Source organism: Macrobrachium rosenbergii, chromosome 11, assembly GCF_040412425.1.
Source record: "Macrobrachium rosenbergii isolate ZJJX-2024 chromosome 11, ASM4041242v1, whole genome shotgun sequence".
In the NCBI taxonomy this organism is placed as follows: Eukaryota; Metazoa; Arthropoda; class Malacostraca; order Decapoda; family Palaemonidae; genus Macrobrachium; species Macrobrachium rosenbergii.
The window spans coordinates 37,766,238-37,789,029 of NC_089751.1; the positions used below are offsets into that span (position 1 = coordinate 37,766,238).

The following is a 22,792-nucleotide window of genomic DNA, read 5'->3' on the forward strand; positions in this document are numbered from 1 at the left end:
TGTTCTGGCTGCCAGATTCAGCGCCATCTGAGGAATCCCCTCTCTGTTTTATTTATAGAAAGCGACATTAAGAAAAACTCAAATCTTTTCCCTCTCAGTTAAAACTCAGCCGGTTTATTTAGTGAAGATTTTTACCGCTGTGATACATATTCTTTTATTTTCAAAAACAGGGTGAAATAGACAGAGGTTTATTTAATTAATGTTTCTACAGATTCTCCATCTTGGTTAACAAAACCAATTATTGTATTACTAGAGGCAACACGCAAGGAGTTATAGAATTTCAGTCTGAAACTGACAAAACTGATTTGTTTCTGACCAGAAAATAATTTTCCAGCGTATGAAAAATGGGGAAATAACACAAGAGAAAAGAACCATCGCAGAATAAAAATCAAGGTGATGAGTAAAATGGAAACAAATACAAATAGTATTTACATAAATAGCAAATAGTTAGGAAACGTCAGGAGAAATGAAGCTACTACGAGGACGTCTTTGAGTAGCATCACAGGCTTTTTAAAATCTCTGTACTTCACCTTTCGTATCATCATCATGAGTACTGCTATGGTTTTATAGCAAAAGGAATGACTGATCTGTTTGTTTTTGAATAGCCTGACCTTGTAGCACCTCGATGGAATAGGATGCTAACGCTCTGTGAAAACAGGACGTTACAATGAGAGAGAGAGGGCTAGTTTTCCTGCAGCACTGATAACGAGAGGTCATCGCCAAAAGGGAACTGTCATCACCGTATTTATTCCATTAGTGTGGAAAAGAATTTCATCTTTGTTTAAAAAGTTGAAACAGACCACGGATGGTTTTGTTAGACGAGCAAACTAAGCATGGGCAAGATGCAACAAGGAAGCCCAACCCCATTTATTATGACATACGAATGAACGAATGGATTATGAAATTTGGGCTATAAAGCCAAACCCTGGGAAACTTACAGCCAATCAGAGCTCAAGACAGTGAGAAGAGGGAGTCGGAACGGTTAGACAGCGAGGTAAACACGTCCAGTAAATAAAAGAGATGAAGTGCAGGGATCCGAAGTCGAAAATGAAAGCCAAAGAAAACACAACAGTTGTACTACGAAGTAATAGCGAGCAAGATGGACGAAAGGAGGGGGGAACGGAGTCAGAGTAAAAGGCTAATTGTGAGTCTCGCTAAGGGGCCGAGGGACGCGGTAAACGCCCTTTTAGTAATGCCTATACATTTCACCACGTGAGATGCACTGACGGGACTACCCCACTTAGCAGGGGGTAACATTACGAGTCCACATACTGTAGTGATCCAAAAAGCTTGGCAGAAAGATGCTCCCAAGAAAAAGAGATGGGTCTCCTGCGCTAAATGAGAGAGAAAGAGAGTGAAAGGTATATTTGAGTACATATCCTTAACAGCCAATTGCCTTGTTATTTTTTGCTCAATATAAGGGTACGGGTTATGTTCATAATTATACTTTTGTTTTGTGAGAAGCTTCAGCCATAAATTTGGCGCTAGATTTACGCTGAGTTCCGTCCTTGGAATCTTCATCAGTGGCTGACTTTATCTGTAGAGGAAATACTGTCTTCTCATCTTACTACATTACTTTAACAAGACAACTCGATTGTACAGAATTCGAGCGATTTTTTGAAATGACGAGTTATAATTTGAGCCAAATAAAATTAAAGAAGCTAGGCATCTAAGTGGAAAGAGACTAGATGGGACGTATTAAATGCAAAGAAAAATTTGGAGCTGGGAGGCGAAGGACGCTGAGAAGGACTTTTACCACTTGATCGCAACTACAGTGCACCTCACAAGGTATACTTTAGGTGGTACGCCCTCGAGAGCATCAATTTTTAACCAAATCGTGTTTAGAAACTCGGAATTTAATGGCACTTTTGTTTCTCTTTCTCAAACGCAACTTAAAAAATCAATGTTGATTTTTTTAATTCTAAAACTGGACTTTTACGGATCTTTATCAGTTGATGATAAACTTGAGTAGGTATATCTTAGTTTAACCAGACCACTGAGCTGATTAACAGCTCTCCTAGGGCTGGCCCGAAGGATTAGATTTATTTTACGTGGCTAAGAACCAACTGGTTGCCTAGCAAGGGACCTACCGCTTATTGTGGAATCCGATCCACATTATAGCGAGAAATGAATTTCTATCACCAGAAATAAATTCCTCTAATTCTTCATTGGCCGGTCGGACAGTCGAACGCTAGGCCAACAGCGTGCTAGCCGAGAGCTCTACCCACCCAATGAAGAACATGATAATAAACTTGAGATGCACAGAAGGATTTATATCCCGAAAGTGGCAGTAAAAATTAATGTCGTCTGCAGTTTGTTTTCGAATATGTTCGCAAGTCAGTTTTCTTAGCATTCTGAGGGACAGCAAAAGGGATAACTTGGAATTGGATCACTCTCTCTCTCTCTCTCTCTCTCTCTCTCTCTCTCTCTCTCTCTCTCTCTCATTAGTATTCTGTGCCTTTGGAAGTTGCCGGAATTCCAAGTACGGCGACGTTATTGATAAACCCCAACATATTATTCTCAAATCAAGCCCACCGTCAGTTGGATAAACGGGCGGCTGTTTCACGGCTAATCTGGCAGGAACTTAGCGAGCGGTCTGAACTATTGTTCATTCATTTACATCGTGCTTCGTCGAAACCTACAGCATCAATATGTGATTACGTTTTGTCAGGAGAGGGCGAACTAAGTTTGTATTCCTACGTCGAATAGTTAATCGTTTGTTTATTCATACGCTCTGGTGGTGTCGAGAGGCTCATGCAGGCTCAGAGTGGATGAGAACACATGAACTTTTCTTAGTGTCGAATGTGTATCTCTCTGATTATTCCTCTCAGCGACTCCCTTCACTCGCAGCTTATGGTAATGAGGCTGTCTGATCCCTGGAAGTGAGAGGCCCAGGCTGGAAAGAGAGAGAGAGAGAGAGAGAGAGGTGTTGGGGCACAAGAGGAGCTGAGGTGTTTGTGTGCTGGAGCCTGGAACTATGTTGGGGGTTATGAGGCTGGTTTGTTGGGGGCAAATGGTGGTGGTGGTGGTTGGGGGAGGGGGGAAGGGAGGTGCTATTTCGTGGAAGTTTCTGAGCAGGTTGAATTAAAATGTTTCTAATGAACATTTTTTTTTTTCTTAACACTAAATTACCTGTCGAAGAGACTCTTGATGTTGGGAAAGAATCCTACGCCTTTTGTGAAGAGAACATAATATTGTGAGTGACAGATGGGAACAAAAGGGTCGGAAACACAAACAAAACGGTTTTTAAGGCGAGTCAGAGAATTTCCAAGGCCGAGTTTCGAAGGAAAACACACGCGTGCAAGTTAATTTGTCGAGTCCTCGGCAGGCGAAGGCGGCTGAAAGGAAATGCGACGGCTGAATTAAACGAAAATTTAGGTTCCTATTTATTTTGAAAAGACGCACGAATGCTGAAGTCACCCCAATACTTCTTTAGAAGTTTCCAAGCCACTGAAAAAAAGAAAAATCTCGCTATGACAAATTCCAGCTGTAAAATTTTAGATACGCCTGTAGCTTTAGCACTGATTTTCTAATAATAAATACTTGGATAAGAATGGATAGTATATAACATTATTTAAATTGAATTTAGGGATCCTGTACAGAGGAATAGTTATTTTTAGTGCCTCCATTATGTAGCTATAATCATTTTTATGCATTAAATGTATGACAAAACAGAAGATTTTTTGTGGTGATGTTTGGTTGTACAGAGTTTTTTTTTTTTTTGCAGAATTTTATGACAGCCCTCTAAGCCAAGAGAGGACGTTTATTAGCACTGACTGAAATATATTTAACGGTCTGAGAATGTGTCTTTAATGAAAGCAGTTAAAAGAAACTTGAAAATGCTGCATCGACTGTAAGCTGGCTTTCTGCATTTTGTTGATAGTTTATGATATCCGTCATATATTTCAAGTTGACGTGGTCTTCTTCCTTTTTTTTATGGCAACTTCATTGTGACTAATTTGAGCGAGCAGTCGCTATGTCATAGTAATCAACTGGCTAAGTACATTTTCTGGAGATTATTTACAGCTTGTTCTTGCTGATAGAATTGATCGTAATGGTAAAATGGCGCATCTTTACTACACGAATATCAACAGAATTGAAAGGTACAGTTCACAGAAACTAAAATAAGGTAGGCTATTGTTAATTACAGTCAATAGATATGAGCAATATAGTGTTCACTGGCGTTCTTGATAGAGAGAGATTTCAGTAACATCTCTAAAAATTTTGCAAATCTTATCTTGCATTATTATTGTGCAAAATATAAATACGTCTGGACCTTGTGGTTAGGGTCTGTCTCATTTGACGTTTGTTTATGTTAGGATACTGTATTAAAATAATAGCGTGGTAACCTTTGGTTGCGAATGATATCAAATACAAAGTCATCAAGTCTGTGCTCTCTTGGACAGACAAGATAATAGACCAGTGTTATTTATCTTGGTTGAGTATCTCGTGTGGTAATTATATCTGAAACATTTTTTTTAGTAGCCTATTCAAGATTTTTTTTTTAAATAACTGACGGGCTTTTTCTGGAGCTAGTGGTTTGTTTTGTTCACTGCCGGCGCAGTTGATCAGCCCACTATGATCACTTAAAAAGCAAATAGAAGAGATGGAAATATTGCCTTATACTTATTTCTCTCCTCCAAAACACAAACAAAAAATCCACTGAAATTCCGCAGTTCGTGAAATACTCAACGAGTTGGTACTGGCATCCCTGTTTCGATCATCCCTCCTGATGTTGGATGAACATCTGTGAGGCTTTAAACCCTTTTTTTATTTTTCCAAATATCGGAAATGAGATTCCCAAACAACGCTAAGAGAGAAGAACTGCCAGAGCGACCGGAACAAAAGCTTATTGGAGTCTCATTATGCTTTGGAGGGGCCATGTAAAATCCTCGCTAATCTCTTATCAGCGAAATGTAAAGAGGAATGATAATCGCAAGACACCTGCCTACATTCTGTAAAACAATTATTCCCTCTCTGCGGCCTCTAAGGCCGAATTTCCTCAGCAGAGGAAGGTGTTCTCCGCCCTTAGCTGCCGTGAGGACGACGATGCGTCATAGCTCGCTAGTGTACCCGAGGATTTCATTAATGGAAGCCTTATGGGGGTTGCGAGTGAATTGTGTTTGATGTTTCCACGTTATTGTTTCAGAAAGTTTTGTTTTGGGCGCGTATTGTCAAGACTCCAACTTGTAAACAAACGTAGATGAAGCGCCTGGAACTAAGTGCAGAGATGAGAAGGGCCCACACGAGCCCTGTTCCATAAAAGTGGTTCACCTGAGGTTAAAGCAATGGAAGTTGAGCCTTGTTGGGGTATTTCATCTGCGAACGCATTCCAAGATACTGGTGAGGTCTCTGGGCGAGCTCACCACAGGAAAAGAGGGACGGCAGATGAGGGTTAATCGTGCGATTTACTTTTAAAGATTGTGTGATAAACAGCAGCAACAACGATGACAAAATGGACGGGGGAGGAAGGCATGAGGCAGAGATGTGTCTTGGTCATTAGCAAATTCTTCTTCTCTCTCTCTCTCTCTCTCTCTCTCTCTCTCTCTCTCTCTCTCTCTCTCTCAGGTTTTCAGAGATTTGGGGAAGCCGAAAAACTTAGGAATAGTTGTTCTTGTTAGTGTGGCCTGAAACTTCTCAAAAAATAGAAAACATTAATCTCGGCAAACGTCCTGTAAATTATTTTCCAGCTTGTCAAAAACGAGAATAAACATGGCTCTGTCAATTCAGTGAGACTATCTAAATTGCTCGCCATCGTTTCACTTCAGTATTCGTAGGACCCACTTGTGTACACTATATACCAATGGGTGAAAAAGAAATGTTCTTACTTGAGAAGTTAAGCGGGTGAAATTTGATCAGTCTGAACATTCTTAATAGCTAAACTGGCTTTATTCATCAAGGAAAATACTTGGGTGAAATCATCGAGTACCTACTTAATCATATATACAGTATATATATATATATATATATATATATATATATATATATATATATATATATATATATATATATATATATATATTCACAAATGGTAATCCAAAAATACCATTTACTTTTGAATTCAGTATACCTATATATATATATATATATATATATATATATATATATATATATATATATATCTAATAAATGGAGCCCATAAAAATACCAAAGTGGGGTAGAAAGTTATAGCTATATTTCGGAGACACTATCTGTCTCCCTCAACAGGCAGGGAGACAGTGTCTCCGAAATATAGATATAACCTTCTACCTTTTTGGTGTTTTTATGGGCTTCTTTCATTAGATGGATTTCTGTTAGAAAATATTTCATAGTCATATATACGAGTATATATATATATATATATATATATATATATATATATATATATATATATATATATATATATGTATATATATGTATATATATATATATATATATATATATATATATATATATATATATATATATATATATATATATATATATATATATATATATATATATATATATATATATATATATATATATATATACTGTATATATGTGTGTGTGCTGTGGATGATAGTTTTATCTTGTTTTTCTCTAACACTAAGTTTTTACTTGTTGCAGAAACAGTATTAGCTTTACAGCTTCCTACTGTGATTTCATCTTAGTTATAAGATAAAACTTCCCAGTAAACAATGACAGTAAGGATATTACGAACTTTGATAATACCATTGTACCATAAACTGGTGTTCCTCACTTGCTTGTCATTTAGTTATTATTAAAATAGTTTATTATTAAATAGTTTGTCATTTAGTATATTGTTTCCTACCCTCCAACCGCATTCGTTAATGAAAAACCTTTTAACTTATTACAGTAAACTTACGCAGGAAGAAAGTCCTTGCCTAGAAAATCCTAATAAAAATGCATTTATATTTCCTCTAGTAAATTATACACAGAAATGATTTCACCAATTTTAGTTGCTAGTACAAACTTCTAACTCTACTTTCTATAGCACCAGTTCAAGAGTTATCAGCCGACCAGCGTTAAATGGAAACGAGATAACATCCGCAGTGTTTGGAATGTTGTTTTGTATTGCAAATTTCGAACAGGAAGTTTGGCAATTGTATCGTTTGCGTGGCTTCGCACCTCGAAACTTATCTGTTCAATTTTCGATTATGTAAACAAATATGGTTGGGATCGGAAGTCCGTGTCAGGCAATTGCAATCAGATTTTGCATTACCGATTTCATTGGTGCTTTTGTTGCTTGAAAATTTGCTTTTGTAATTCCCCATTCTTTTAGGACGTTCGTAAGGGATATGGAGTAATAGTAATAGTCGTTATCATTATAAGAATTGACCCTTTTGGCTTTGTAAGACTCTCACGGATTTCTTGAATCCTAATTAAGTCATTAGATGTTATGGCCTTTGCTCGAGTTCCTATTGTTGACTGGGTATCTTGTCATATCAAATCCTTTCCTGCCATTGGAGATTTTCAAGATGTTTTTGCTGCCACTTATTTTTCAGTGATCGATTTTCTCACACAGTTTGCTGGTTTCTGAAACATTTTTTTTTTCCTCAGCGGAAAATTTGCTCCTTGTGGCGCAGGAAGATGATAATGTTCGAGTTTTTCCTTTTAACTGTGTCCTCATCTATGACAAATCATTATCAATTGTATTCAGTAAATTTCAGTTGTCATCTCAGCGTGAAAGTTCTCTGGGAAAGTTGCGGAGAGCTGGAGAATGACAGAATCATATATACAAGTCTTCAAATGGAACAGTTCAGAAAAAAATGTCGAACAAAGATAACGTGAGACGTATGTAGAGATCTTTGGCAGTTTAATCATTATAACACAAAAAAAATTTTAAAGGTATGCCATTCAGGCCTTTAAAAATTTTCATTCTCTTTCTGCCCGAAATGTTAAACTCACTACTGTATATCTCATTTTTCAAAAATTGCAGACGGATTGCGGATATATATATATATATATATATATATATATATATATATATATATATATATATATATATATATATATATATATATATATATATATGTATGTATGTATGTATGTATATATATATATATATATATATATTATATATATATATATATAATATATATATATATATATATATATATATATATATATATATATATATATATATATATATATATATATATATATATATATATATATATATATATATATATATATATATACAGTATATATACACATATATATATAGATAGATAGATAGATAGATAGATATGTTTACTTTTCGATTATGTAATAGATATATTTTGAGTACGATGCAATTGCTAAGTTACTTAAATGCTGTCTTCATTTTTACCTGACAGGTGATATGCCGCATGAAATTCAGAACTTTGTTCTTATACATTTTGCATGTTCTGAAATCCTAATATCCACAAAGGAGATAATAGTTTCATAAATAAAATTGTCCGAAAACTTAAGGGGAACGCGAAGCTGAGAATTCCACTCAGTAAAACCTATATATATGAGATAGTGCAAAGATCCGTTTGTCATGATAACTAATATAAAAAGTATACATATATATATATATATATATATATATATATATATATATATATATATGTATATGTGTGTGTGTGAGTGTGTGTTTGTGAGGTGTGTGTGTGTGTGTAAGAATGTAGAGCAAATGTTCTACTCGCCAAGTGTCGCTGGAATTAATGTTACCTTCAAACATCATTTTCCACAACGTTTGAATTTTGATCTCTGGCAATTTGTTCAAGCAGCATACGGCCAAAGTCAGTAAAACTGATCTCCATGACGACAATGACCTCGTAATTCATACCCACGGTCTACCTAGACCGTGTTCATACTAAAGAATACTCTGTTCCTCAAGCACGGGGTTTAGTGTGCAATTCCTGGTAGGACAGACCTGTACCAAGGAGGGGGGGGGGAGCGGTGGGGGAGTCGAATGCCACCCCCCCATAATTTCTGGAAGTCCATATTTTCTGTGAAAACTCTGTTAACCAAAGTCAGTAATTTGAATAATATTTCATCTTGTATATACATATATATGCAATGACTTATATAGAAGAAAAGGTCCAGTTTTGGGAAAAACGACCCCCTCCCCCATAAATAAAAAAACTCTGGGTACGGGCCTGTAGGAGGGACTGCTTTTAAAGCAGGGTTTTGAGAAAGGTCGTCGTCCCCTGTCCAAATTTATCTGTGAGGGAGTTCACGGATTCTCCTCCTCAATCGTTATGAATTCCATATTAAATTCCGTAAATGTTCATCTGGGTAACGAGAAAACTTTCCGTTCCCCTGTAAACATGGCGGGCCCTTTCATACGGCCTCAGAGTAAGCTATTTTGGATCAAGTGCCCAAGTCCCCAGATTCAAAGTTTGGATGAGGAAGGAGAAAACTATAAATATGGTTAGGAATGAGAGTAACTCTCGTGTCCAATAGCAAAGGATTTCCGTATGGTGGAGAATTCCTTCGGCTCCGTAAGCCTTGTTGCAACGTTTCTAGGTATTCGTGTTTTAGGCTAACTTACATTTATCACGTTTCTTGGTTAATGTATATGTAGTGCTCTTTTATGGGATATATTTTAAATATCTTTTTTATTCGTAGTATTCTAAGAAAAAATATTTCTAAGTTAAATAAAATTAAACTTCGAGGAAACAACTTTTTTTTTTTACACATAAAGGCTCTGGTTATTCTCCAGGTATCTCTTTTTCATTTTACTTTCAAGAACTGCTAAGCCTTCCCTGTCTTTACTGCATTCATATAAAGATACGACGCCCACGAATTGAAATTCAGACATGAACTCACATGCATTTTGAAAATTATAATATTTTGGCAGAAATTTGGGCGCTACACAAACATTATTATAGACAGATAGATATATATATATATATATATATATATATATATATATATATATATATATATATATATATATATATATATATATATGTATATATATATATATATATATATATATATATATATACATTGGTGTTATATATATACTTTGTAGGTGCACTAAGTTGCTGTTTATATATATATATATATATATATATATATATATATATATATATATATATATATATATATATATATATATATATATATATACTTCATGGGTGCACTAAGTAGCTAAGTTTTTCATTAGGAGTTCATTCACGATTTACAGGTATCTTATGAACGTGGCAATCACTAAGATTAATATATATATATATATATATATATATATATATATATATATATATATATATATATATATATATATATATATATATATATATATATATATTCAGCGTGCAAAGAGCTATTAACTTCTGAATTGCCGAATAATTTTTCATTTATTTTTTTACCAAGAACCTTGAAAAATAAGAAACAAAAAATACAAACGAAATGAAAAAATTATGTAAACCAGGGTTCGAACAAAGGTTCGAACCTGGTTTAGGAGAAAAAGCGATCCAGCGCTATACCACCCACGCTATCACGAGGGACAAGGTTTTATTTCAGCTTATATATACAAATCATTTCTGTCGAATTCAGATCATTTTCCTTGACAGGAAGTAAACCGATTCTCTGATGACGTGATGTTAAAGGCTCTTATCGCATTGCACCTGAAGTCTATAGAACATGTTGGTAATATTACCAGATCTATACGAATATAACTGCCAAAACGCAATGAACTCTTCAAATTTCTCGATTTCTAAACTTAAATATATATGTTTTTATTCGTTTTCCACTGGAAACTTTCAATCAGAACGTAGGAATGAAGTAAAGAAAGTGTATACTAAATGCCTGGGTTCGAACCTGTTGTAGGAGGAAAAGTAGTCCAGTTCCGAACCAGCTACGCCGTCATAAAGGATGAAAATTTATTTCAGTTAAACGCAAATAGTATATCTGTTGAATTCAGGTATATTTAGCTTGAACTGAAATAGACGCATCCTTTTTCAGGTAATGTGATGTTAAGTGCTTTCTCTGCTTTGTAGTTGAAATGTATGATATCAACTGGTCACATTCACCAGAGCGATGTAAACAAAATGGCCTGTACGCAATGAACTCTGAGCCCTTTGATGTCCTGATATTTTTTGAGTGAGGTATGCTTTCCATTGAAAACCTTGATTCCAAATTTGGGAGTGAAATGAAGAAACTCTCCTTTTCCCTCGTGATAGCGTGGGTGGTTCAAGCGCTGGACCGCTTTTTCTCCTAACCCAGGTTCGAATCCTGGCCTGTAAGAAGAGTTTCTTCATTTAATTGTTAAATGCGGAATCTGTGGTTCAGTAGGAAATTAACCCCCAAAAAAAGGAAATATTAGACATGCAACGAGTTCAGAATAAATTACATATTGGCCCTAGTGTTTAAATTGATCTGGTGGATGTGGTCAGTGGATTGCGTATATCTGGATTGCATATGTTCGGGAGGAAAGCACCTAACATCAGTTTACCAGACATGAGAATGGGTGATTTAGCTCTGGTCCGCATTTTCTCCTGAATTAGGTTCGCATCATGGTGCGAAAGAGGTTTCTTTACTTCAAGCCCGATATCGGATTCTGTGTTGCCAGTGGGAAAAGAATCAAAATGTATATACATTTGTATTAGGGAACTGAGAAGTTAAGAGTGTTAACGTATGTTGGCCGTTGTATTCGCCCAGTCTGGTAAGTGCTCCAGTAAGTTCTATGTATTTCAGAGAAAATGCAAAAAAAAAAAAAACTCTAAACATCACGTCGTCAGAGTAAGGATGGGTCTACTACAATGCTAAGAAAAATTTCTGAAATTTTACATGCATGATAATTATGTATGAGCCGAAATAAGACAGTTGTCATTGCCACGTTCGTCCTGCTGAATCAAGGAATGAACTGAATGTGGTCGTCACCCTCCACGAGCATTAACCCTATTCACTTTTCACCTTGAACGAACTCTAGTGCTTCGTGGATATCTTTTTTTGTTTATGGCATAATTTTTTTTTCCCCCCGTACCAACACCTCCTCCATTCATCTAGCCAGTTTATCGGTCTCCCTTTCATGCCTCCAAAAACTCACAAATTCTAGAACCTTCTTTCCAGACTGACAAAATCGCATCAAAACCTCTGAGTACATCTTTTAACGCATGATAACTTTCGTACCGCGTCCTCGAAATTTGCATTTCCTCACATACTACGCCAAGCATTTAGGATCATGTCAAGATTAGCGAACCCACTCGCAGCAGGGTTCGCTATACTTTACAAGAAGATTATTGGGTTCGTTATTCTTTACATGTGAATTATCGGGTTCGCTGTTTTAGACGTGAACACTTCGGTACCAGACACTTGATCCCCCAGGGGCTAGTACTGAACAGGGCGAAATACATTTGACCCGCCCCCCCACAAGGGGCTAGTACTAAACACGGCAAAACAGTGTAGATGAATCACTGTTTCGCCGTTTAGTACTAGCCAGGACCGGAAAGGGTTATCCATTCTTTACACGGGGATCATTGGGTTCGCTGTTCTTGACATTAAGGTGTTGGGTTCGCTAATCTTGACATAATCCACCATTTGCCTTAACAGCCTCAAACATTTTCCCTTTCATTTGGATTCAGCGTCCAAGCATCACCCGCATGAAGGAGTTGGCTTTACAATCTCATCGTACAGGCTGAATTATATGTGCAGGTATATGACGAATGCAAGTACCCCTTGGAAGATGTTGTAATCCGATCTGGTACCTCTACCTGAAAGGAAAATCTTTGGCTGAACGTTAACAAATGGAGGGTCATTGTGTGTGTGTGTGAATGCTCGAAAAAAATTAACTCTGTGCCACTGCCACCATCAAAACGTTCAATTTGTTCGTAATGGTAGGCGGTGTCAGTAACGCCAGATAACCTATAGTCAGTCAATCAATCAATCGTAACGGAAGACAATCTCTTAACTGTTATATAACAGCATGGCTGCTTGTTCAAAGGTGACCGGCAACACAGCTGCCTCAAGAGAAAGGGAACTTTAACCTAAACAGAGGGAAAATAATTTGGGTTATTCTAATTGACCTAAGCATCTGGTTTCATTGACCTGAGTATCTTCGTCTCTGTTTGTGTTTACTGGATCATCGTACCACAACTACGAGCCCTTGAGTGTAAAACAACAGCCATATAACTATTGTTTTCTAAACTTGGGCTGCGCATAGTATTTGTACTGTGGCTTTCCGTGTTGTTTGTTTCGGAGGTCTTTGCTTACTTTTTCTGTTACCTGTCACTATTCATATACGATCATTATTTTGTTAAAAGTATACTCAGTGTTATTTACTTCGTATGCTTCATGTTCTGCTCCCCTCTCCTTTGTTATTTTCTTTACTCCCAGGAGGAAACTGTTCTGAGGAAGCTTATGAACAATAATAAAAATAATGATGATAATAATAGTACTAATTTCGTCGTAAGACAAACACATTTCTTGTGACAACAGAAAAAAAAATAGCATTTTTTCTGTGACCGTCTCAGCAACTACAACTTGAGAACTTCCTCGTATGGACACGTGACCAAACTTCCCGGAAGCTTCGTACACGGTGCCGAGTGCTTTTATTGTGTCAAGTACAATACGCAGACGTATTCCCTGGGCTGTTAAGGAAATTACACCTTAGATTAGGTGAGTGAGACAAGCCCCGCAGAAAAAAGGCCCAAGTGGCTATTCAGTGGCAGTAGTAATCTTGCAGAAAGAAGGTAATGGTTGCCAGGGGAGGCGCTCTCACTGTCAGGATTTAAATATATGCGAGCTTCCTCATACTTCCTCACACGGAGATGGATTATTTCTATCCCGCTCCGTTCTTTGCTACCCGGGGAAGCTAATAGGAGTGGAGAGATGCTTAGTTTCCTTGTAAGGTGTTGTATCATCCATTTCCACGTAGTTGGGTGAATGCGAGGATGTTCTTCTCTGTTAGGAGAGGGGTGGGGAGTGGGAGGAGGAGGGGCTCTATTCCACTGAGGATTATCCTCCTATCCTTCTCTCAGCTTCAACGCGTCTTCCACTAACGTGGAACGGGATGACTGGTAATGGTTTCGTGCACAGCAGTCATATCATTTCAAGCTTGGTCCCTGCCTTGCCTTTAAAAAGAAACCGCCGGCTGTGACCACCGGCCTTTATTTGCGGTATGGATGCCATTATGGTACCGTAAAATGTCAGTAAAAAAGAAAGAACCGTCTAATAGATGAAGAAGGTTTATCCTCTCTCTCTCTCTCTCTCTCTCTCTCTCTCTCTCTCTCTCTCTCTCTCTCGATACAATGTTTCTATGGTCTATTTTAATTGTTCTTTATTGAAATGCTAGTATAATACGAATTATTATTTATTTTAAGGTTCAACAACTCAAAATTTTAGTTGGCCCTTTTACGCTTTTACATTTGAAGAAAAAAAAGGCCATTATTGTCAAGTCGACTACGAAATGCCATTTTTATTGATGGGATGGGCGGCGAAGACTCATACTGCCCATCATACATTTTTCATGCATTGTGATGCGTCATTTACTTGTTAATAACATGAATTTTAAAAAGTGAACGGGTTTCACGAATCCAGCCACAGCAAGAAAAGAAATGTTTTATCCTTTCTGAGAGTTTTCATTTACGTACGTACACTACATAATACATTTAAAGGATAGAGACCCGATCATTTAATATATACAGTATATTGGTTAAGGGTAAATGTACGCTATTCCGCAGTCGCTGTAAAAGCAAAGAACGCCAAAATTAGTCTCACTTCACGAAAACGAATTCAAAGGTAAAAACAGATATCGCCTTAGCTCCTTTAAAACAACGATTGCTGTAACGTGTTGTATTGTATTTATTCGTAAATAATGGTTTCAAATACTTTTGGCAATTTATAAGGTTACTCCAACATTTCTAAGTCTCTTACTCAACGGTTACTGCGTCCCTACTGGAAAAGATGGACCTTGCTTGATATTAAGACTTTGATTTCTTCGGTATGGGCATATACATTTACGCACCAGTTGATTGCATTGTAAATGAGGGTATTGAGAATATTTACGAGAGCATTTTGATTGCCTGGTAAGGAATTTCGTTTTCCACACCCACGCATCTATCCCATTTCCCACACCCACAAACCGTATTTCTGACGCCCACACTAACAACCCCATTGCACTGCTCGCCAGCGTCGTTGGCCTAGGCTGCCCCTTCGCTAAGATCTTTTGGAAAGAAATGTGACTTTTATCATACAAGAAGGTTATGTATTCGTTTCGTTCGGTATGCCTGTCTGTCTGTTAGCTGAAACAAATTATATAATGAGACTTTAGGTTGACCCAAATGCAGAATTTGGATCTGAATCTGCATCTGTGTAGTGTTCCTAAATTGTTGTTTTGTACGGATGTTGCAGGAGAGAGTCGTGATCCGCTAAGCTTCTGTTTCTTTTGGAAACTGATCACCTTCTTTAGTACTTTATCACCTTCTTCAGTACTTGTAGCCTGTCCATTTCTCGCCATGGAAGTAGGCGGGTAATGGTTACTCAGGCAGTTTGCACAACATCACACTTCGATCATGAATAATTAAGTTTCAAGATTGTGTGAAAGGCCTTCAATATGCCAGACCCTAGATTAGACCAAATGCTAATAGTGATTGAGGAAAAACTTCTCGCCTAGAACAACGGTAATCCCACTTCTTGCTCACACTTGGCAAGAACTACACACATTCACTAGCTTACACATTTACATTCCTAGCGAACTGCAACATCCAAGTGTCTGCAACAAGTTTAAAATTTTCATATTTTTGCATTTTGGCATCAGATTTAAGAGTGGTTTATTTATGTTTCGGTTGCTCAAGAGTTTAGACTCCTGCGTAAGTAGCTTGTTGTCTCTGTTCAAGGTCCATTATATCAGAACTTGTTTCGTTAAGAGTGAAGTTATTAACGAAGAATTTAACATTCTCTCTGTAAGATAGTAAAATGGATTTAGAAACAAACTTCACATTCTTATTTATTTGTTAAAAGTTCCGGGTTGAACGACAATGATAGGTTTGTCAAATTTCTAATGAAATTTTATTTATTCACTAAAGTTTAAGTCTGATACCAAGTGTGTTCATCTGTGCAGTCCAAGTTTAAAGCTGCTAGATTCGCATGGATCAGCTGGAGATTTTGTTTGCTTCACTTTGCACATTTTGTTATTGAATTACCAAAACAAGTGATATATTTTCCTTATATAACTTTGGTGAAGCATGTTTCTAGATTTTTAAATGAGTGCTTCACCTACATAGCCCTAACAGAAAATAAAAAAAAAGTCATGCTACTCCTGAAAGGAACGAGAGAGAGAGAGAGAGAGAGAGAGAGAGAGAGAGAGAGAGAGAGAGAGAGAGAGAGAGAGAGAAAGGGAAGGAAACAGGAAAATTAAGTCAGAGCCCAGCAGAGCAAGTTGGCAGTGAGGGAGACGGCTAGTGAAAGGTGTAAAGGACAATTAGCAGCCTTTCGGGGTGGAGATGGGGGGCGGGGGAATGGGGAGAGACGGAACCGGAGACTCGGAGAGTTCAGTTGTGAGGGAGGCGGTAGGAGTTGGTGTAAGAACGGTCGACTGAAATCCTCTACATTAAAAGAGTTCAAAACTCAAAGAGTTCAAAACTCACTTTCTCAGAAGTTGCTTACCAAACGCAGAGTTTTGCAATGATTTTCCGTGCAATGATTTTCCGAAGTATTTTTCTTCTGAAGCAGGCTTATTCATAATCTTCCTTAGTCGTCGTTCGTTTTCGAAAACAAAAGAAATAAAACGAATAAAAATTTGTTCAACTCAGAAAGTTAGGATACAGTTTGCCTTGCAGCTGCCTTAGTGCATTATTCTAAAAATAGATGAAAGAACTCGGCTATTATAGATGGACAGACTGATAACTTTTACCTAAAAAGAGACTGTAAAAGAGCGCTGGGACATATTTCACATTAGACCAGCATATGTTGGGATGCCTTTGTTCAAACTGCATGTGATGTGTTGTGCATGAAAAACACTGCGTACAGAATTGATAACATTATTCTTAAACTACACTAGTTAAATCACTATTAGCCATTGTTTAGCTAACAAAAAATTGTAAGAGATTCTCGAACCTTTGTAACAAAATCACTACTAATCAACTTAGGTTGCTGCTAACATTAGTTGCAGAAGAACATTATTTAACCAGTGTAGCAATATAGTTGATAATAGCTATCTCAGTTGATTTTAGCTATCCGTAAAAGCTTGGTCTAATCTTTGCTAGAATCCTTAAACTCTGCTACAATCTCAAACTAATCCTTGATAGAATCCTTAAACACTGCTACAATCTCAAACTAATCCTTGATAGAATCCTTAAACACTGCTACAATCTCAATACTACCTAACAAAATTGTAAAAGAACATTGTAGCAATCTCGGTACAGTACTGCTACTAGCTAACAAGCTCTAAAAGTTTTGGCTAAGCAATGGGAGAATATAAAGTAGTAACTTTTGTTTTAAAGTTTTTAAGGTAGTACTCATTTGGGACTTATAATTCAGTTGAATAGCAAGCGGGAATTATTCTAAACGCGGTATTGAATATGTGCATGTGTATATATACTGTCTAGTGTCTTCGACTTCGTTATTGGTTTATAATAAACTGTCTGACATTGCTACATTAATTTTGTGGTGATATATAGGGAGCTTGAATTTTATAGCAGCTAGCCAATTTTCTGCAAGTTTGACTTCGTTACTGGTTTATAATAAACTGACATTGCTACATTTGTGGTGATATATAGGGAGCTTAAATTTTATAGCAGCTAGCCACTTTTCTGCAAGTTTGACTTCGTTATTGGTTTATAATAAACTGTCTGACATTGCTACATTTGTGGTGATATATAGGGAGCTTAAATTTTATTGCAGCTAACCACTTTTCTGCAAGTTTGACTTCGTTATTGGTTTATAATAAACTGTCTGACGTTATTGGTTTATTATTGATATTGCTACATTTTTGGTGATATATAGGGAGCTTAAAAAATTTACAGCAGCACTTTTCTGCAATTATTTGCTAAGTTGGTGGTTATACATACTTAAAAAGTTGGTGGTTATACATACTTAAAAGGAAGCTTCATTGATTAACTGCGCGCAAGCTAGCTGTGCAGATGTAAGGAATTAGTTGTAAGGAATTTATATTGAAGGAATTACATAGTAAGAACTAAAGCAGATGTCATGACAATTTCTGTCCATCAAGTAGCAAGGTAGTGCCTAATTTGAATGTAAATAGCATGACAGCTCTTAATCTTGGGATGTTTAATATGAAGCCAACAATATGCCTTAGTACCACAGCTTCGCTAAGATGGAAAGAGGGAAATGGCCTGACAGGTTTGTACAAACACAAATTTGCCAAGTTTGTAATTTGTTCAAAGTATCCATTCTAGCCTTCAATGTAAGAATAATGTTGAAGTTGTAATTTGCTGAAAATATCCATTCCCTTCAACATAAAACAGTTTTTTGATAACAGTTTTGATTCTTAGACAAAAATCATCAGTATTGTATAGTAGTACTCACAAATGCATGATAATTCTCACATCCGAACGTTCGGATGTGAGCTTTGAATAATTTGTAAATCAAAAAGGACCATGGAGTGTGAGGGCTTTAACAGGCTTGGGTACCTGGTTGGGTTATTGTCAAACAAAGTTTTGAAGTAAGAATGGTTTTAACAGGCTTGGGTACCTGGTTGGGTTATTGTCAAACAAAGTTTTGAAGTAAGAATGGTTTAAATATCGGTTAGACTGTTTGAAGTACAGGTTTAATCGCCAGATTCATCTAATGAAAATTCATCTAATGAAAATTAATCTATAAGGACAACGTATGGAAATGTGCAAAAAGACTCAAATAAAAATATATGCTTCATGTAAATTTATTGACAGGAAAGGTCATAACAATATACAGTGTACATATTTATTGACAGGAGGGTCATCATAAAAATTAGGAATTTAGATACTTTCATCCAAAATTAAGCAGATATTGAACTGTAGCTGTTTAGAAGGCATATCCAGATCATGAAAAATTAGGAATTTAGATACTTTCATCCAAAATTAAGCAGATATTGAACTGTAGCTGTTTAGAAGGCATATCCAGATCATGAAAAATTAGGAATTTAGACACTTTCATCCAAAATTAAGCAGATATTGAACTGTAGCTGTTTAGAAGGCATATCCAGATCATGGAATTTAGATACTTTCATCCAAAATTAAGCAGATATTGAACTGTAGCTGTTTAGAAGGCATATCCAGATCATGGCTTGAGAGGATTCAAGACGACATATCCAGATCATGGCTTGAGAGGATTCTGTGAAGAGATAAAATTAAATTATTTAGGTGAAATAAAAAATATCGAACCCAAAAGTTTAAACAAAACAAAAATATCGAACCCAAAAGTTTAAACAAAACAAAAATATCGAACCCAAAAGTTTAAACAAAACAAATGTAGCAAATCAGCCCTATAATGACTAAGAAAAAATTATTTTGGTGAAATAAAAAATATCGAACCCAAAAGTTTAAACAAAACAAATGTAGCAAATCAGCCTATAATGACTAAGAAACCATACAATGTAAATAATGTAAATACTACCACCATCATCCAAATGAAAAGCTTTACACTGTAAATGTAGTAAAAAATGCCATCGAAAATGTGAGGAACCAAATACCATAACGATTAGCAAGCCAGTCTGACATACTTTGTAACGCCTGTTGATACTGCCTGTCATTAGACTGCAATCTGCCATCAACCTGTGTTTTAGAAGCCATATGCACTTTGTAACGCCTGTTGATACTGCCTGTCATTAGACTGCAATCTGCCATCAACCTGTGTTTTAGAAGCCATATGCACTTTGTAACGCCTGTTGATACTGCCTGTCATTAGACTGCAATCTGCCATCAAGCTGTGTTTTAGAAGCCATATGCAGTATCGCAGAGACTAACATCAGTGATATACAGGCTGGGTGTGGAAAGTCCAAGAAAAATACCATCAAGACAGCCTTCAAGGAGCCAGCTTGCAGAAGCCATATGATATATGGCTTACATCACACATGGGCTAGCCAGATGTGGGAAATCCTAACATACCATCAACATACCATCAAGACAAAGCCTTCAAGGAGCCAGCTTGCAGATGCCATATATCGTAAAGACTGACATCACACATGGGCTAGCCAGATGTGGGAAATCCTAACATACCATCAAGATACCATCAAGACAAAGCCTTCAAGGAGCCAGCTTGCAGAAGCCATATACCATCAAGATACCATCAAGACAAAGCCTTCAAGGAGCCAGCTTGCAGAAGCCATATATCATAAAGACTGACATCACACATGGGCTAGCCAGATGTGGGAAATCCTAACATACCATCAAGATACCATCAAAACAAAGCCTTCAAGGAGCCAGCTTGCAGAAGCCATATATCATCAGCTTGCAGAAGCCATATATCATAAAGACTGACATCACACATGGGCTAGCCAGATGTGGGAAATCCTAACATACCATCAAGACACCCTTCAAGGAGCCAGCTTGCAGAAGCCATATGCAGTATCGGGCTAGCCAGATTTGGGAAATTCCAAACATACCATCAAGATACCATCAAGACAAAGCCTTCAAGGAGCCAGCTTGCAGAAGCCATATGCAGTATCGCAGAGACTAACATCACACATGGGCTAGCCAGATGTGGGAAATCCTAACATACCATCAAGACAGCCTTCAAGGAGCCAGCTTGCAGAAGCCATATATCGTAAAGACTGACATCACACATGGGCTAGCCAGATGTGGGAAATCCTAACATACCATCAAGATACCATCAACTGACATCACACATGGGCTAGCCAGATGTGGGAAATCCTAACATACCATCAAGATACCATCAAGGAGCCAGCTTGCAGAAGCCATATATCGTAAAGACTGACATCACACATGGGCTAGCCAGATGTGGGAAATCCTAACATACCATCAAGACAAAGCCTTCAAGGAGCCAGCTTGCAGAAGCCATACATCGTAAAGACTGACATCACACATGGGCTAGCCAGATGTGGGAAATCCTAACATACCATCAAGACAAAGCCTTCAAGGAGCCAGCTTGCAGAAGCCATACATCGTAAAGACTGACATCACACATGGGCTAGCCAGATGTGGGAAATCCTAACATACCATCAAGACAAAGCCTTCAAGGAGCCAGCTTGCAGAAGCCATATATCGTAAAGACTGACATCACACATGGGCTAGCCAGATGTGGGAAATCCTAACATACCATCAAGATACCATCAGGATAACATCAAGACAGTCTTGAAAAGCCATACATCAGAAAAGATTTTTTAAATGTGTACTGTACGGCACAAACTGCCATCATTACTTGAATAGCAAAAACATGTATATTGCACAAACTGCCATTATCATGAATACCATCAAATATGAGCAGGCCAAATCTGGGAAAGCTACAAACAAAGGGAGTCGTCCTGAAAACCATATTAAAGCAAAAACTGCTATTAGGACTTAGCCTTCAGAATCCATATTTGCCAAATCTGCAACCTCTAAAAGCCATGTGTCATTCAGCACCGGTAAAGGTTACCAAAGTAATCATCACAGCCTTCAGAATCCATATTTGCCAAATCTGCAACCTCTAAAAGCCATGTGTCATTCAGCACCGGCAAAGGTTACCAAAGTAATCATCACAGCCTTCAGAATCCATATTTGCCAAATCTGCAACCTCTAAAAGCCATGTGTCATTCAGCACCGGCAAAGGTTACCAAAGTAATCATCACACATTGTCATTAAATATTGGTTGGCAAATGTTGGAAAGGCTATACAAGTCCTACAGCCTCCAAGAATCCATATTGAACCTAGACTAAGTCACTATTGTTTATAGGCTACCCTTATGTGGGACCCCAAATGCCATAGAACAGCCTTTAAGCCATATATCATACAGACAGCTGTCACTCTTTATGTCTTCACAAAATACATGGCTTCTAATCTTCATCACCTCCAGGATAATCCATAAGATAACAAGAGCCTGGAGAAACTGAGGCACAACATGCCATGGGGCTGGTTTGGCAACACACTGCAAAACCATGGCGCTGAAGCTAGTAGATCATGGAAGTCAATTCAAGAGACAAGAAAAACCTGTTATTTCTTAGTACTGGATGAAAACTAAGCTTTGACGCATCTAAAGATACTTGCCCAATTTTGTTACTGGCCTCAACTGACAAAGACCATGACATATCAAATGTCTAACACTGACAGTGTTGTTTTTAATGACATGAGCAACAATGCATGGCCACATGGCGTAGGAAATGTCTCCCCTTTGATATATGCCTTTAATAGTGCCATGACATACTAAATGTCTAACAATAACAATGCCTTTAATGTAAAGGAACTACAATGCAGGCCTAAAAGTGAAGCTTCTGATTAATCCATGTTACAATAGCAATGCAATCCAGTAAGAATAAATGCATGATGGGGGAGGGCACTCTATGTGAGGCAGATGTGAACGGAGTTACTTTTGAATCAAGGAATCAGGTTCTTCATTAAGCCTTTTTTCTCAGTATAAACACAGTGATGCAGATACTCTACAGCTATCCTAATCCAGCATTACATTGAAAGATTAGTTATTGGGAGTCTGCAGCCTCTAATACTGTTTCTTTCCTAGTGATATATTCAATTTGAGGATTTGGAAAACCTGGATACAAAATTCCCCTTTGATGAAATAGCCTGTGGCACCCAGTGTGTTAAATCTGACTTCGATTTGCTGTAGGATCTGATACTCAACCTTAGAAATCTCTCTCTGGCCTGTAAGTGAAGGACATTGGGTCATAAAGCTAGTTGTTACCATTTGAACCTGAACATTTCTCAGATATGGAGGAGGCCTAAGCAAG

The 22,792-nt window shown here is 37.3% G+C and overlaps 1 long non-coding RNA gene across 1 annotated transcript in view; it reads right to left on the reverse strand.

Annotated features, from left to right (window-relative positions):
- Positions 1-18,784: 18,784 nt before the first annotated feature.
- Positions 18,785-22,792, reverse strand: part of LOC136843332 (uncharacterized) — a 38,521-nt gene continuing 34,513 nt past the window's right edge. The window contains exon 3 of the long non-coding RNA XR_010854527.1: positions 18,785-19,227. This is a non-coding gene — a long non-coding RNA (uncharacterized lncRNA). The remainder of the gene's footprint in view (positions 19,228-22,792) is intronic.